Below are 19,788 nucleotides of genomic sequence, written 5' to 3'. Positions count from 1 at the left end.
AAATTTTCCTACTTTCAAGCGTGGAGGGGTTATATTCCTGGCAAAGATCTGATTTATTTCATATTTATATTAACGAATGGCATTAGATGTAAACCAGATATTCCACTTCCAATTCCATATAAATCTTGTATTGGCAAAAACAACAAACGATGACTTAATGCAATAACTCGTTTGTGATCAGATGCATTTCTGCCTAAAATGATCATAAAGGTTATTTGTCTGTTTTGTACTTAGTGAATCCATAACGAATTTAATTAACGTCTGCACTAAATGTAAGGCTTGGTATTTCGTAAGTTTATAAGCAAAGTTGGCGTAAAATTTATTTCATTTGATATCTAATATTGCAATGTCTGTGGTTTATGAAAGATAAGCTTTCTCCACATTTGAGACAGCGAAATACGATTCAATTACTTTCTATATTTCTTGTTTAGGCATACTGATTCTATGAGGATATAAAAGCATAATACGTTTAACTTTGGGCACACATCTCTACAGTGCAGAGTAAAGGTATGTAGAATATGTAGAAGTTAATTTTAGTTTTACCTCAGTATCTTTTCTTTCGAACAAAATAATAACTAATCCACGCATATCAAAGTTTGCATAAAATTTTATGTGACCAGTCAACTGCATTCTCGATAATAGAAGAAAACATTGGTATTCATTTTCTTGTCACCGGATTAGTTAAATAAGGATAAGAAAGTACTTAGTCTAGTATTATATGTTTTTGTTTTCTTTCTCATTCAAACATTGTTTTGATTGGTTAAGTGCCAAACTAACACCTGTTAGAACATATGACAACTTTTTCCAGCTTTTAAAAATCTTTAAATCTTTATTAATCTAAAAATGTTACAAAGAAACTGCAATGTAAATTGATGATATTTTTCTACAGCATTCTGCCAGGGTAAAATAAAAAACGAAAGCCCTGCAAAAATTGGTTTAAATTCCAATAGGCTTTAAAACAAGTTCTGCTTGAATACAATATACTGTAAAACAAAGTAAAAATTAAGAAAACAGTTTTAAATGTTTTTCAATCTTTTATTCTTTAAAAACATCGAACGATCAATGAAAAATCAAATAACATTGCAGCATCTGTGTGTTTTATATTTGATAATTCTATATTCCGTCCTTGAAAAAAAGACCTTGTTCCTAAACGATTCCAAATATATATAATGTAGCCGCTTACGAACATTATTTGTGGAATAAGAATTTTTATTAATAGAAACTCTAAACTTTTGTCAAGTCTGCTTCTCTGTTTGATTAACACGGGCGAACTATAAACAGGTGACTTGCAGATATATTAATTGTCAGTTTGTTATAAAACAATTGGTTGTATTTTTTTTTTGTAAATTCTAACAGTTTGGGCAGTTTTGATCGTTTAAAAATGTTTGAAAAATTAGGTTATATTTTTTCTTCAAAAGAAACTTTCCGTTAGCTAACACACAATCAATAAACCCAATAATCCGGAGTACTCTGAAAATGGCATTGTCATAATACTGTTCTAGTTTACGCAATCTAGTTGAGTAGGGAATAAGGGTACACTTACACCGCTTGCTAAGACTCTGCCGTTAAAGACCCACCACAACCTAGTGACCTACTTTTTCAAAGCACACGACTTACGTGAAAACCATTCGGATAATAGCTCTATTCCAAGATGAAAGGTGGACAATGTAAGCTCTCCTTGAATAAATATGTTTCACAACTTCATCTGCAAATTCATTCAGGGATACCCTGTAGAAGCAGTGTATTTTAAACTTTATACATCAAATACTGTGCATAATGCTGTATTGATTTTAAAAAAAATACTTAGACATTAAACCTATTGTCTTGGCCTAATATTTGTAACTAGATACACGTGTTTCTCATTTTTTTTTTCATGCAAATCATGTACAATCACTACCATGAAAATACAAAAGAATACTGTTATCCTGTGGCGCGTCTTTAAAGCGGGGTAGTAAAGTGCCTGCCCTAGGTGTGAGATGTCCTGGGTTTGAGTCTCGGTAAAAGCGTAAATATTTCTATTCTGTCACAGCATATATTTGAAGGTTATCGGACTGTTCCAGAAGTTCTATATTTAGCGCACAGTAAAATGAAACATATTAATCCAGAACACTGTTGAATGTAAAATGAAATATACCCAAATAGAAAATATCCAATACCGGTATATTATGTCCCTATGTTTTTTCTTCTCTACATGTCAAAGAAGAGTTATATTTCCTTGATCACAAACATTTCTTTAAGACGAAAATATTAAATGATCATAGCTATGCATTTATAGTTAAGATATTATAAAAATGTCTTTTTTGAGAGATATATGGACATTTGCAATCGGTCCAGGGCTTTGTAACATGCATATGTTCTGAAACTAATAGGCACAAGCTACATATTAAATGCTATCAACCTTCTCTTTTTATTTTATCTCATAAACTCCTGGCGCTTTTCTATTTCTTGTTTAAGGTCTTCATTGGGAGAGACTGCTGAATGATGTGTTAATGGTATCTATGTCATAACTTAAACAGATGGTGCATAATTCCTCACATTTTCTCGTGTGAAATATAATTTGCTTTATATAGGTTAGTGCGAACTTACAAATCTCATCGTGGACTCATCAATCACATTTCTTTCTGTTTATTTGTGTGTTTTTCTTTGCTTTTCAAAGAAATGTTTATTACTTGTTATATATTTCAAAAAATTATCAGAATAGAAAAAGTGGAAAACTAAAGTCGCCCAACAGGACATAATCAAAAATGTTGCAGGCTCGGTTTGAATACCAGTCCTGAAACATTGAAGTAATATCGCAGCGAAGCTATGTTGAACACTAACCTAAACATTATTACTTATTTAGTGAGACTGTAGGCTTGCCCTTCAGATTGTTTGTAAAATTTTACACATGAAATGTAGGTTTTTAATTATTTTCAAAACGTATTTTTAGCTGCCCTAAATAGTGATGACAGCTTGGAACCTATTCGATAACCTCGAATCAATTTTCTTGAAAAGCCAGTTCTTATGTCATATGAATACAATGAGGCTTGAACCCGATATCTCCGGGATGAGCGACCGGCACCATAATACTTTAACACATTGAAGATGACAATGTGTATTTTCACTCACAGAACGAAAAACAGATTGGAAATGTGCACATCTATTCCCATTCATCGTCATCTCAAATAATCTATATACATGTAGTATGATTCAGCAGATGCAGTCCCAGTGCACAGTCTTATATCATTTATCACTTCAACATAATTTACGTCCGAAATACATAAAATTGCTTTTTTTCGGAGGAATTCAAAGATTGTAATTCATAACCTAGATGTCAGAGACAATATGTTAAAACTCTGCAGCAGGTACCTAGTAAATAAATTAATAGGATTTCATGTACATTTGTAACGCGTTTCATTGTAAAAATTAAGAAGTTGTTTAAACTGAAGTTAGCATAACGCAAGCTTTTTCAAAGAAATTTCCTAATAGTAATTATGTCTGTGGTAACGCGAGAAGGAACACTAGAACTTATTTGGGAACCAAAGCCTTTAATAACGCTTATAAATCACATTTTGCGTTTATAGAATGATATATCATTGACCTCGCGCAGAAGCATTTAAATTCTTTTAAGCTTCTATTGATATGTAGGAACTGTTTCTAAAGGCTGAAGACCATAGTATCTTTACATTTGAACACTTCTATCGATAATATACCCACCGCTGCTATGCGCATGGTTTAATGGATACTTAGCAATGTTATACAAAAGAATATCTTATTCGCCCATTTAAGTATCATAATTCTCATTTGGCCGCATAAAGTTTTTGTTTGTTTGTTTGTCTCGAGGTTAGCGCCGTTTTTAACAGAATTCCAGTTAGGTAATGGTGGGGAGTTAATCTAATCAGGGTTCCTGGATTCTGTACCAGTACAAGCCTCCGCAAATAACTGCCTACTTCCCAACTTGAATTAGCTGTTGAGGACTAAATTAAATGATTTCAGACACAATGTCTTTTAACAAATCGTCAAGGAGAACATACGCCTCGCTCGGAGATCGAAATACCGACTCTGCGCTCACCTTATTGAGCTTACCTCAATTTAACCCTCAGCCCGATGGCGCAATTGATTTTGCCTTTGCGATCAGTGCAGACCAAGATCAGCCTGCACATTCATGCAGGCTGATAATGGTCTGCACTGTTCGCTATTCAGTCAGTAAATTTCAGCGAACACCCCTTTGAATAATAAGTGGTACTGTCAAAATTGAATTATAGACCAGTCCATTTTAGAAATTTAGCAGGGTAAGGGTTAATTGAGTCAGTTCATGAGAGGTAACAAAATATGTAACATCCCTACCGCGCCCAACCACACGCCCCGACGCAGGATTGTATTAGGTTTGGCAACCTTTAGGTCTGGATATTAGGTAATACCCTTTACCCTTCTTCTTTACTGATATCTTGAAAAATGAAAATATGAAAGTTTGAAAAGTTTGGTAGACAAAAAAGATATCAGGCAATAAGACATGTTGTATTGAAGCTATCAAACGCTCATTGAAATCTCTTCTTTGCAGATAGCCAGAGTAGATCATTATATTCTTGCCAAATTAGTCGGAAGTCTTTTATTTCGTAATTACATTTATGAAAGGCATTAGATGAAAACCAGATATTCTTCCAGTTCCAAATAAATACTGTATTGGCAAAATAACTAAGGCACAAGGCAATATTTATTTATGATTAGTTGCATTCCAGCAAAGGATAACTGTCTATTTTATATTCATAAAAGGGCATCAAATATTATCGTTTCATAACTACTGCACAGCTGAGGCAGCTTTGTACAGATCATTTGTTTTCTATATTTCGTGTTTAATTATATTAAATTAATGCTCACCGAACTACAGCAAGTAAATGTAATACGCTATCTTAACCGAAATCTAACATTAGCTTGTTTTCCGTGGGAAGTAAGATGTATGCATTAATTCGCTTTTATTTATTATATTTCACAACAATATGTATTTTCACTATTGCAAAGTAAGGATAATGACGTCATTTTTAGAATCGATATCTAAAATAGTACAATTATGTAGTTTTCACCTGAAAGCATTTAAAATGCTTCCTCTCAAAGCTTACATTTTATGCACTGACATGCGAAGCAAGTAAATAGTTATTAATCAGTATACGGTATTTAAGCAGCAACATTAGTTTCAGGACGGACTATCAATACCTGAAATTAACTAAACATCACATTAAAAGTTCTTTCCGGGTGCATTTTCATATAATGTAATTACGCTTATGATGGGACCGTTTGAAATGCAATGCATAGATATGATAGGCTTTCCGTTTTTGTCATATTAAATAAACCTAGACCTTTATTAGTTCAATATGTAATTATTATATATAATAAGTATTACCTTAAAAGTTAAAGCAACATTTCTCGTTTTCATATGTTCTTTTTGGGATTTCTTTGGAGAGATTTTAAGGAACAAAAAAAACTTATCACGTAGAGTTTAATTTCAATCATAAAAATATGATATATTTTATTATCTGATACTTACAAATGTGCATTTCTCTTTTATTCGAATGTATCTGAAAAGCTGTGACTTTTTATTGATTTCAGTGGAATTTCCAGTTTAAAATCATTTGATTGATATCTGGATATTTCAGCGATCCCAATCAAATGACAAACTTTAAGGTAGTACCATGTGTTGGATTTCCAGTGAATAGCGAAAAAACTACCATTAAAAAACTGGCTGAATTTCCACAATCATCTGTTACTACATGACATTTAAGTATGACTGTAGCTCTATATGCACACTTATTTATATATTTAGTAAAGTTAAAAACATTTGTTGAGGAGTTTATTCATTTAAAGTAAATATCAAAAGATACAACATTTTAGTGAAAGATGACCATTGGATATCTTTCAGTTTTTCTTTAACCATCAGAAAGGAACCGTTCTTATGTCTTAACCCTTACCCTGCTAAAGTTCTATAAACTGAACTTGTCCATCTTTCCTATTTGGACAGTACCATAAACTGTTAAAAGGGGTGCATACAAAAAACATACTGACTGAATTGCGAACAGTACAGTTCATAATCAGACTGCACGGACCAGACTGGTCGCAAAGAATCAATCGTGTTCAGCATGATAAGAGTTAAGATCGGGATTTTTACCCATATTGTTTCACCAACAATAAAATGATATAATAATGCTTAGTCGTGATTTTAGTGCGCTCAACAAAACGATTTCAAGTACAAGTGTTGAAATGAAATGTATAGTAAGTTACACACTTCAATGTCGTACATGTACCAAGATACTTACATAAACAATATATACGCAGATTGGAAAAATATAAAAAAAAAAACAATCGACAGATCGTGAAAACTAATGACAAAATATAACAGATGTAAGAAGACTCATGACCTAATTAAAAGATTGCTGTTATTTCTACTTTTCAATTAGATTTTCTGTAAAAGCCTCCTCTATGTTTTAGCATATTACTCATAAGTTAAAACAATAAAAGAAATGACTGTTAACCTAATGTCGTTTTGCCTATGCAAATTTCGTAAGAATTCCTATTGTTTCAACCACCTGTTACTAATTTGGGCCGTTCATAGTGTCTCAAACAGATTTTGGGGATTTATTATTAGCAAATTAATTTGTTCAGTTGTGTATTACAATAATGCTAAAATACCTCAACCATGACGTAACCTGATAACTGCAGGAGGCTTTATTCTGTTTGTAAACTATACGTATTATAATTCAGTTGTGCATGGAATTGATAGTACACATGCATTCAAGCGAATAAATTATGAGAAAACAGGTCTTTCTTATTATGCAAAACACTGCTAGATAATTCTAATTTGTAGTTATTTATTGTATATACTTGATACATTGCTGAATGATCGACCCTAAAATAAAATGAAGGTCATTCTCATAAATAGAAAACAACATTCATTATTCAAACAGAACAGAGATTGCGTTTTGAGAGGCTGTGTTCATTAACATAAGACTGGTATATCTTTCATCTGATGATTTCCTTTCGCAGGTTGAAAAAGATTTACAAGCATATGGATTTGAACATCCATTTATCCTCAATTTGAAGCATAATTGTGTATGCCCTGTGTTATATTTTTAAATATAGTCGCATTAAGATAAGGCTTATATGAGCCGTGCCATGAGAAAACCAACATGTGGCTTTGCGACCAGCATGGATCCAGACCAGCCTGCGCATCCGCGCAGTCTGGTCAGGATTCATGCTGTTCGCTAACAGTTTCTCTAATTGCAATAGATTTTGAACGCGAACAGTATGGATCCTGACCAGACTGCGCGGAAGTGCAGGCTGGTCTGGATCCATGCTGGTCGCAAAGCCACTATGTTGGTTTTCTCATGGCGCGGCTCATATACCTTACATCTGTAGATTTGCATGGTCTTTGTTGATTTTTCTTATTTTGTAAAAATATCGTGGGATTTGTTCTATGGATAAATTGATGGACGAACTCTTATTGTTTGGTTTACATTCCACTAATTGTACCCCCGACAACAAAGTTGTAAGGGGGGGGGGGGCGGTATACTGGTTTCAGGTTTTCTGTCTGTCTGTCTGTCCGTCCGTCCGTCTGTCCGTAGACCTAATCTTGTGCGCACCATCTCTCCTCATCCCCTTGACACAATTTAATGAAACTTCACACAAGTGATCAATAACAACAGTAGTTGTGCATGGGGCATGTTAGGTTCTTTCATCAACAAAAATTGCAGAGTTTTGGGACTTTGTTTCTTGTTAACATACTATGTACATACATTCTGCATATGCAAGTTTGTGCGCGACTAATCTTCCGAACCCTTGCACACAATTTAATGAAACTTCACACAAGTGATCAGTACCAACCCTAGTTGTGCATGGTGCATGTTACGTTCTTTTAGATAAATAGTCTGCATATTTATGGGACTTTGTGTTTTGTTACTATACTGTATACATACAGTCTATATACATACAGTCCACATAATTATGCAATCTTGTGTGTGTCAACTTGCAATGTACTGTCTCAGTGCATGCGGGGTGTACATTCATCACCTTTAGTGATAGCTCTAGTTCATTTTGTTAGTACTCATGGTACTTCTTTACTCAGCTTTAAGTTCATTTTAGTGTACGACATCAAAATAGGTAACCCTCTACACTTGGCATAAAAAAGATAAAAAATAAATGTAGCATTATTCATGGATAACCGGCTGATAATATAGTAATGTTAGCTTAGCGCAACCTTTGCGTTTCTCCACTAAAAGTATTATTCCTCTGCATTTAGTTGCCATAGTCCGATTTGTAACGAAATTAATTTTTCATAAATACTGCTAAATGAACAAATAAAAGAATCTTAAAGCATATATTAGATAAATATTTATTTCTGCAAGGGAAACGTTTAACATATTAGTTCAACCCAAAGTTATTACAACAACAACAACAAACTTTATTAGCAATATTGACGTAACATGTCTTTGGCTAATGAACTAATAAAACTATAATAAATAACTACATGCACATGAGTAAACCTTACAATTGTATGTATGATAGTAAATTCATATCAGTGGTGATAACTATAACGTTTCTGCCCTTCATTTACAAGTATGACTCGTTGATAAATTTACAAATATTTATTACATGTAGTTCTAAAGTCAGAATACGGCATAGTTAAAATAATGACATTCATTCAGCAAAATAGCAACAATTACGTCTTTTTGTCAAAGTTTTTGTACCAATTCTTAATCATTGGTAAAATGTTGTCAATTAAAGTACTGCGTGTTTAATTAAAATCCTGTTAGAAATAATTTAAATGTTCTCCAAATGTTCACTACTTATTACTTCATTTATTAAATATATATGGATATCTGTATACTAGTTGACCTTAACAGCATTTTAAAACACAGGAAAGCCTGACAATAAGTTAATTTCATATGAAAGCCTTTCATAACGCTTAAAGAATTTTTAAAATCGGACAAATATTGAAAAAGATATGGCAGTTTGAAATTTAAGAAAATTGCCGATCACGGAGGCAGCCATTTTGTGTGTTTATGACGTAATTTACACACTGCCGAATTCTTTTATTTTAGGAAATAATCTTTTAAATAGATTAAGTTTACATAAAAAGGTAATACTTTTCAGGGGAATATCGTTCGTGAAATGAGCTAATAAACATACATAAAATTAAAAAAAGAGGTACAAATAAAGTCCGTACAAATAAACGCACTTGACTGAAAGCAATGAATGTTATGGCCATGAAATTAAAAGAATTTACGTTAGAATTTATATTGCCATTTGTCGGTATTTCTAGAGTATTTCATCACGATATTCTTAGAACTGTCAAATTTAATTTTCCATTTCAGCTCTTGTTGACATTTTTGCATTCTAATATAACTTTGTGTCTCTGTCCGTTGATGATAAAAGGTCCCTAAGCCATAACTTAACTCATTCAGCATGCAGCAACTTCCTCTTGCAAATGCATTTCTTTATTATATTTCAATCGATTTTTCTCATTGGATATAAATCACCTTTGTGCATTCAGTCATAGTCTAAGACATATGGCACTTGCATGACTACTATGTAAGCGCTACAGGTAATAACGAAACTATCATCTGTCAACATTTCTAGTTAACAGTGTGTAATAAAGTATATCATTATGAAAACCATTGTACATTAAATATAAACAAATATCAGTGAATTATTTCCTCTACTCTACACCAACAAACAATTATTTTTTCAAATTGGTAACTTGACAATTAAGATATTAATACAGTGTCTGCCTATAGCAATATATAAGCATCATAATCGTAAGTTTAAATGACGTAAACTAGGAGAATGTATCCGTGAACTTATTCAAATACAGTAATAAATAAAATCTGTAAAAGATCCTTTGGAAGCATAGAATGCAACCAAGAAGAATAATAGCAGACTGGGTTTGATTGAGTCTGTTCTTTGAGGTAATGAAATGTGCAAAACCTCTCAGTCACCCTAGCACCGGCTTAAGCGGAACTCTATTACACATATGTTGAACGGACTCCTTGACCCCAAAGGACCAGAAATATAACAACACTGAATACTGCTTTTACTTGCAACATAGAGACGTTTAGAATTTATATGGGACTTTAATCTTATATTACACCAGTCAAATGGAGACTTTCGAGACAGTGTCATTTTTACTAAATTTCTTAAACTGCAACATTTATTGCAATCCAGGAAGAACTACCATTACCAATGTATTTCAAACATAATTTTCTGTATAAAATAATACCATAATGTATCAAATCAATAATGGAAGATATTTTATTAAGACATAATTATTCATCGATATATTTTTTGAAATTGTTTTCAGCTATAACCAAGTAACTGTAGTCTGATATTTTTTGAATAGATATTATTCTTCATCTTCTTAATTCTGGTTACAAGTTTGTTGATATTTTAGTCAGAGTTAATAGTTATGTATCAGACCAGAACCGTTACTGATATGAACATACTACGAGAAGTAGATAACTGCTTCAGTTTTGAAAGATAAATATGCGTTATTTATGAAGCTGGGAGATCAAGTATGATTAATATTTTGGCTTCTTGCACTAATAGTTGGATAAATCTTTAAGAGTTTTAGAAGAAACCAGAATACTTCACACATAAATTCAGAACAAAATTAAATTGAACACAAAATATTGCATAAATGTTTGCCGTCAGCATCTAGCAAAGGCGCATGTGATTCCAATCATTGTACATAGCAGCTTGAGTCAGAATTGTGACAAAGTTCTCACACTTCAACTGTTCGTGTTTGATATTTACCAGATCAGTTCAAGATATATAAAAAAATTATATATACATCATTACATTTACCAAGGATAAAAGTAGAATGTTTCGGTTTCGAAATTTTCATGGGTCAATAATGTACACTTGGATGTAACTATAAAAAATCATCTTTGCAAATCAGTTCAGAAGTAATCTAGACAAGAGTTCCAACTACCATACATAAGAATATGAAGAGAACTTATGTAAAACCTATATGTAGATCTTGCTAAAAAGCAGAAATCCACGAAAATCCAGTTATCGAATCGGCGGATCAAACAAAGATCAAACAGGAAAATTTGCACTGTATCGAGTAATCTCTTTAGTAGAATCTAACCATGAATGGTATGTGTTAATCACGGTTATTTTTGCATTTAACGTTCTCGTTTGACAATCACAAACTACATTGCACTCCTAAAAATAGTTATTCTGATAAATCCGACAAGTAATATTACTTGATGAATAAATCCTTCATGCTCAACCATTATTACAGATCCAGAAAGAAATGCGATACATTCGAACTAAATAGCAATTTATGTTGCCTTGATAATCTTATTTGATGAACGATTTATTGAAAAGATTCAAAAATCTTGTTAAGGCATTTCATGCACATAAATTATAACAAAATACCATATATTCTGGCTTGCCGATCAAAACCTTTTACACTACGCTTTGTGTATATTTTTATTCTTTCTGTGTTTACGATTAGAAAGCCTTTGAATAAAGTTGTCACTATTTGGGTTAAAATCTTTTAAACATTTTTAATTTTTTTTTGCCAGCTAAATGTAATTATTCGAGAAGATATATTTTACATATTTCTAGAAGCGGTTGCAAGACTACAATATCATTGTGTTTGGCAAGTAAAAATTTATGTAATGAACCAACATATGATCAGGAATTTAGTTAAGCGAAATCATTTAACGATACTATTTAGAAATCAGTTATACTTTAACCAGATCAGGTAGTGGTCTTCTTCTCTCTTACTAATCTTACCCAGAAAATCACGTTACGTTAAAACACATGGTGAAAGGAACATCGAAATATTGTTTAAATGTAAGTGATTTACAAATAGTTCGGTGGTCTGGTCGGATATCTGCATTCCAAGAAAATAGGATGATCAGTGTAGGTTCACATTCAAATGAAAGCAAACGATTGCTATAATAGATCTGACGAAAAGTAAACTTGATTTTACAAAGTCTTTAAAATTCATGTCCATTTACAAATTTCAAAAATGGATTAAGATAATGTTACAATGATAAAATGAAACGAATTCACATTATTATAAATATTGCTATGTGAAGATATTACCTAAAGTGTCTCGTTTCCATATTCCTATGCATACATAAGTTTCATTTTCCGTTTCAGCTCTTGGTGATATTTGGTTGCATTCTAATAGAACATTACGTCTCTGTCCGTTGATGAAATAATGTCCCTAAGCCCTAATTTAAGTAACACAACATGCAACTATTTCTTCTTTCAATTGCATTTCTTTATTACATTTCAATCTATATTTCTTGCAGGATATAGAGCATTATTGCTCGATGACATACAGTCTCTGTAGGAAAATGAGCAGTTCTCAGCATACTAGTATGTCTCTTGAAAGAAGTACTTTATAGGTAATTTGACCATTGTACAAGCAAAAGGAAATTATTAGCAGTTAATTATTTCCTCTACCCTCATTCACTTTACAATTAACCGTAGATGAATTCATAATTAAATATAATTCAAAAGAAAGAGACAAGCTTAACAAATAAATACGTCAACCAACTATAATTCTTCGCGTAGACAAATTGACTATTCGGTATTATATAAGGTGGCTTCCTATAGCACTATGAAAGCATCATAATGGAGAATTTAGGCGACATCAAAACTAAAATAATGATTTAGTGAACTTATCTTAACCATAAATACAATAATACTGATTTCATTTGAAACTTAGAAAATTTGAATGAAATTATATCAGTGTTTGGATCTTTGTCTTGTCAACACTTTTATGTTTTGCAAGCCCAATGTGAACATTCAAACAGATAGTTTTTTAATAGATTTAAGGAACTGCAATATTTATTGCAAATAAGGAATACTCATTTTTTTTAATGTTATTCAACCAATATATCGGATATATTTCATGTCAAAGGTATTCATAGTTATTCTGTGAAAAAATATTATTAATTACACAAAATGTATAATCGAGCAACAGAAGCAACGTTATAGCTTAAGCAGAGACAGATTCATTGCCTTCCGAATACTTATTTATGTCAGATTAACAGGTCGGCGTGTTTGTGGTCTATTCAGAACGAAGATATAAAACAGTTATTTTGGTACATGTAAATTAAATAGCAAGATTTAAATGAAAATCTGGAGGCAAATAAGGCCGATCTTATGAAGTCTATATTAATTCGAATATTCAACTGAAATTATATTCCACGAATTAATTTTATAATAAAAGTGCTCTAAATTTGTTTACATCTTCCGTCTTATGTGAGATAAGTTATATCACTTTTCAGATTTTATGAAATTCATGCAATTAAACAAAGTATGTTATCGTTAGGAATCATACTCAGAGAAATTTGGCACCGCCGTATAAACACATCTGCGGATGTCTCTAAATTGTTTTTATACTTGTAGCATGTGTAAATGTTGAGTTCTGCTCAAACCGGGGCTAGATTGTGGACGGTAGCATCCATTTCCACTACAGTCAATGAACAGGCTCAATCAAACCGAGCCTACAACGTTTTCGTTTCTGATGTGGTTGTCAACCTATGGAGTTTCCACTTTTTTATTTTCTTATGAATAGAAGTCTGGTTTATGTAAAATAACAGGTACGGTATACGGTCAACTATGTTTTCCTACAAGCGTTAATGGTTTGTGAAAAACAAATAGCCAGTCCTAAGTTTAGAAATAAATCTGTTTAATAATAAAATTACTTCTTCTTTCCATCTATGTTTTTATCAAAGGCGAAAACAAATAACATGAGTCTACATATCTGATAATTTGAGTTATAGCCTAAACATAAAAATACATGTATGCAGTTATTCTTATTTTTCACAACACTACTTGAAATCGACGTTTGCTCTACTACAGAGTTGTTTCTTTGGTAATGCGTAAATTGTAAATTTGTGTGTTTCCACGGAGATAAAACTTATCAGTAATTAAGCATATCTGTCTATGTAGGCAATTTAGTCACGTGTGAACCTAACATATGAATAATATTTCCTGCTCTATTTTCATGATTAGCATAATAATTGGTTTCATAATAATGCTAATCATATCAGAATGATATGTAACTGTACGGCCTGCTTTGCGATGCATGGCTCTATGGCTGTTTTGGGGGTGCTCTGGGCTTCCGGGAAACTGACCCTTACCTTTCATCCTGTTTATGACAAGTGCATACTAAATTTTGATAAAAAACAGCTTAAGTGTTGTAATAAGCAAGAACATTAAAAGCATATGTTATGGACATATTTTAATCTTTAATAAATCACCATTGAGATAATAATACTTGTATATTCTGTTTTGGAATAGACTCGTTTATACGAGCTTAGTCTAAAATGAATTTCGATCAAATGGGTGGTAAGCATTATGCATTGATAACCTTAAATTACAAAGGAAAAAATGTGTAAAATATAGACTGAAATACGCCGAGCTCTGTTTCCAACAGTCTTAAAGTAAATACGGCATAAGTAGTCAATACCTAGAATAAAAGAAAACAAAAACTCAAGCGGGCAGTTAAAATTTGTTTAAAATACATTTTCTAATCATATAAGGGAAATAAGGTTGAAAGACAACATTTGTTTGATCTGACATTAATACCCGTATACTAGGAATGAATGATTAAACGATCAGAAAACAGAAAATTTTCGGATTTGGCCTTAAGATCAATGACCAACAGGTATATCATAACGCCTATTGTTAATTAAATAGAAAAAGTCGCAAAACACGACATTAATGAAAATGTTTAAGCTCGGCTTGACTGAGCCTGTTCATGGACGTAGTGGAAATGCAAGCTACCGTCCATGCCCTCTAGCCCAGGGTTAAGCAGAAAGCATAATTATATCCACTACAGTTTTTCATATTTTGACATTTTTAAGACGTCATGAATGAAATCTTTGGACAACGGAGTTGAAAAGGCTGCCAAAATGAACACATGTGACTTAATGATGAGTTGTGGTTATATTATATAAATGGGTTACTGTGTCTTTTTTGTGTTTGAATACAACTTCCATGTCATATTAATATAAATGCATTAAAATATCTTCCGCTTTATGTAAGGTCTAGTATATAACTGAGTTGGAAATAAAGGTGAATGTTTTGTTATGCAGCGAATAAATAAATTCATCATTGAAAACCATAGGGAATCAAACATCTGAGGTATATTACTGTCCACACGAGAAAAAAGGTTAAATGATTTAAGCTCTTAGGCAACACTAACTTATTATATACAGTACCTTTGTGTAAGATTGCTGGATAAAATGTAACATGTTTTATCTTCTTTTCAAATCGTCGTCGTAGAACACTTGTACACAATTACGGTATAGGTTCTTGCTCAATCTATCTAGCTGACATTGCACAAAATTATAGAGGTCTAATAATTATATAACTTATATAAATTATACATATTTGATGTTAAAGCGGATAAAACACTGACACATACAGTCATTACTAAGTTTATTTTATTCGTTTTCTTATCCCATTCCACCAATAAAGAAATAAGGTTGAAAGACAATATTTGTTTGATCTGAAATTTATATGCTATCCAGAGGATGTATTCTGTTTCTATATAATGTAAATAAATTATGAAATGATGTTTATTATCGCATGCAAGAGAGAACTGCATATAAATAATTCCTAAGATGGTTGTTAAAACCTATAATTAACGTACATTGCACGGTGGCTGCGGGTTAATCAAACTATATTTCCAGTTCATAGAGGATATTTGTTTGTTTCAGTGAAATATCAGTTTTATTTCACAAGTGAGCATCAAAAACTGATATTTTCACGAGTGGCGTAGCCACGAGTGAAAATGACTTGTCTTTTTGGTGCTCACGAGTGAAATAATATTGATATTTCACTGAAACAAACAAATTTTCTTTTTATTTCATGTGTAAAACTCTATTTTTGTTGCGTAATTTATAAAAATGTCGAAAATCGCGGGAAAGATCAACAGAAAGCATAACACAAATGACGTCATTTTATCGACGTCATCGTCTTTATGGTCCCCGGTATTCATATCGCCCGGTATACAATTTGACTTCAATTGCGACGGAGGACCGGAACAAGTTAGACAAAAACAGTGAAAATAAAAATGATAATCTACTGTTTCAAAACTGTGGATTATCACTTTTATTTCACTGAGAAAACTCTATAATTCACTGGAAAACATAAAATAAAACCGCTTAAATTCTTCTACTTTTGTATCACAACGTTGATGAAACATTTAGGCAGCAAAATCTTCTGAAGCGGGGCGCGTCACGAGGTCAGGACCCGTGAGGGCGCTTCAGCGATTATATTATCAATGGACATCATATTTTACGTATACACTCATATTGATTTTATTATTTTAATTTATTAATTACATGTAGATATAACACGAAATAGAATGCTGACAAGATCACACATTTACTCTTCAATAATGTACCATTAGCGAGAATCAATATTTAATTAGTATGTCTTGCTCTCAATGGAAACATGCTTGTTCTCTATTATGCTTACGACTACACTTCATTTGACGACATTTCTAAGAATTGTTCCCAATATTGTTAGGATTGACAATTTTTATTTTTTCTAAAAGCTCACATGTGATATAATTCCATAAAAATATTTTTGTTCCTGTTCCTTGACGACTTGAGCCTCAGTTCTAAACTCTTACAAATGTTCGGGTTTTTAAAATTTAATTTCAATCTGTTTCGCTCATAGGACCCTAAGGGTCTTACAAATCTGCCTGTGTAAGACAGGGTTTTCTCGACCCCAAGGAACAGCGTGGAATGTAAAACCGAGCGCTAGCGATTTTTTTTATCCAATTGTACCCGAGAGTTAGGGAAACATTAGACTAGCTCCTAGACTATGATATATCTTTTCACATTTTTATAATTGAATGTAGTGAACTGAGCCAGTCTATATCCTATATCCAATATCATGCTAATTTTTACATCATTCCTCTGGGAAATCTTTAAAAAAGGCTGGTTTTTGTCTCTATGAAAATGAAGTAGACAAAAAAGGGAAAATGTAGAAATATATTTATAATCATTCTGGTGGCTAGTCTAGGGATACATCTGACTTACTCAGCCAGACACGTTAGATCATTTAGCTTGCCTGCCGTTAATATCACTGCAATATTTTCGAAGATATTGTCAATTAAAGATCGGTCATGCACTATGACGTCATAAAATAACGTCATATAATGACGTCAATATGCGCAACTGTAGCTTTATCTGTTTCCTGATAATCTTGTCTTTCCACGCTAGGTAGGTAAGAAAAAGAGTGTCTATACACTGGGTATTTCCAATCACTGTCCAAAACGACAGATATTTCCAAGAATTTACCACATGCATCAAATCACAATTCAATCATACAAATAATTTGATTAATATTTGAGATCTGCAGGTAATTGCGTCGCAAAAAATCATTCGCTAACGTTCGTAAAAGATATTGCATAATTGGCAAAGTATAAATTGACTAGCTACAAGGACAAGAACAAATAAATTAATATGAAAAAAAAATGCATTTCCACATCAAGTTTTGAATAACCGCAGATAAAACGTGAATATAGTTAATAAATTGATTATAATTTAAAAGGATGCGCAAAATTACGCATGCATGCGTCAATAAATAATGACTATGCGCATTAGCAAATAAACAATTAATTATTCAAGAGTCTTCCCGTAAAATATATAAGTATAAATGTCGTAAAGTAAGTAGGCGTGAGCTTAGAAAACATATGAGCCGTGCCATGAGAAAACCAACATAATGGGTTTGCGACCAGCATGGATCCAGACCAGCCTGCGCATCCGCGCAGTCTGGTCAGGATCCTTGCTGTTCGCTTTTAAAGCCTATTGGAATTGGAGAAACTGTTAGCGAACAGCATGGATCCTGACCAGACTGCGCGGATGCGCAGGTTGGTCTGGATCCATGCTAGTCGCAAACCCACTATGTTGGTTTTCTCATGGCACGGCTCATATTTAATATAACAATATGTTTATATTTGAAACTTCCAAGTTGTTTTGTGTTAAGGTATCAGATCCACAAATAGGTAACATGTCGATACCTGGTGACCCCATGTCTTTTATTTTTGGCATCATTTGAAAAAGTTTTGTCTGCTTAACAAGAATTAGTAAATAAGATGACCATATGAATATGCACGAATCACTGCAGTCATGTTTTTTTCTGACTGCAAAATGATAAATCTTACACTGTAATAACTGGATTTCTGTTGAAGTATCACTAAAGACTATAAATTAAAACATGAAAATTCTTATTTCATATTTTTGTCATGTAATTTTTTTTCAGTAGACAATACACATTCAAATAATACTAAAACTATATGAGCTTACCAGGCATCAATGTTTGAACTATTTTATGTATTTTATGTATCTGCCAGTTACCATTTACTTCAGTTTTCAGTTATGACCCGATTCTGCCCAATTACGCACGTGATACTTTCTTCATTGTTGGGTCGTTTACCAACCCGGCTTGGAATAAACCGGGTCGATACGTGACGTCTCCTGGCTAGATGAAATAATATAATAATAACGGTCGCTAGTAAAGCCGAGTTGATATTCTCTAACTATACCTAAGGCCATGGAGAAAGACTAGGTGAGAAAAGTCTTTGTCTACAAAAAAAAAAAACAGTTTGATTTTAAAGCAGTATGCGAGTATTTTTGATAATTCTTTGTTGCAAGAACAAAACAAGTTTGTACGTGGCGAAAACTAAAGAATGCTTTAAAGGTTTGTATATCTCAATATCCCATTATTCAATTCGATTACAATTTTTTTCTTGGTCTGATTTTGATGTATATTCCATATTAACCCGTATAATGCTGAATACGATTGATTTTGCCTTTGCGACCAGTGCAGTCAGTAACTTCTGGTATGCACCCCTATCAACAGTTAATGGCACTGGCCAAATTGAAAGATGGACAAGCTCATTATAGGAACGTAGCAGGTTAAGCATTCTGTTTTCCCATATGTCCAGAAACTGAACGACAATCATAGACTGTTGAATACACTTGGCTATATAAGACGCCAAACATTTATTTATATTGCAATGGAAATCTCAAATGCATAAAACATTTGGTGTCGTTGTTTTCTTTTGTGTCTCTCCCTTGGAAATGGTTTTACAGTATAGATACACATGGAAAGATTATCCTTAGAATGAAATTGTTATATCAGCTTTGTAAATATGTCTTACCAACTTATAACAACATTGTAAAATATCATCGTATAACATCACTCACTTTAACCATCTATAAATAATCATGTATGTTTTGCGCTCTATACTTGTACTTACCATAGGCATTGTGTGTTTATAGACCTTATACAGTAAATTCAATTTTAAAAAAATGACATACAATTCTAAGCAAGGAATAACCAGCTAACAGCTTTACCATACATACTTCAATTATCCCTAGTCTAAGCAAGGTATAGTCAAATGAAATCTCTAACATTTTTGATACCTTAGTTGTATCGACCTTAAATTTTGGAAATAAAATATGGGGTTTTTAAATTGCAAAAGATGTAGAATTAATACATGCAAAATCGTGGCGTTAAGAAGTCTACACACTTTTGTTGTATGGCGGAACCGGTAGATTTCCATTTGAAATACAAAGTTTAGGTATTGGATAAAATACTAAGCCAAACGAAACCTTGTAATATGAATAAAGTTGAACGTGAAGTAAGTAGAAAATGTTTAAAACCACATTTTGTCAATGGCCAAACGTTAACAAATGTGAGCCCCTAATTTCTTCAACTTCAAATAAAACCTTGGCCATGAGTGATTTATATTAGTCACCGGGA

General features: G+C 32.6%; 1 protein-coding gene across 1 annotated transcript in view; it reads left to right on the top strand.

Moving 5' to 3' along the window:
* The first annotated feature begins 361 nt into the window (after window positions 1-361).
* LOC123534136 (potassium channel subfamily K member 18-like) overlaps window positions 362-19,788 on the top strand; it is a 151,122-nt gene continuing 131,695 nt past the window's right edge. The window contains exon 1 of the mRNA XM_053519206.1: window positions 362-507. The gene's annotated coding sequence lies outside the window, so the exon portion shown is untranslated. The remainder of the gene's footprint in view (window positions 508-19,788) is intronic.

The sequence above is a fragment of the Mercenaria mercenaria genome, chromosome 12 (genome assembly GCF_021730395.1).
Source record: "Mercenaria mercenaria strain notata chromosome 12, MADL_Memer_1, whole genome shotgun sequence".
In the NCBI taxonomy this organism is placed as follows: domain Eukaryota; kingdom Metazoa; phylum Mollusca; class Bivalvia; order Venerida; family Veneridae; genus Mercenaria; species Mercenaria mercenaria.
The sequence above is the reverse complement of the archived record's forward strand: the minus strand, read 5'-3'. Positions and strand labels throughout refer to the sequence as shown.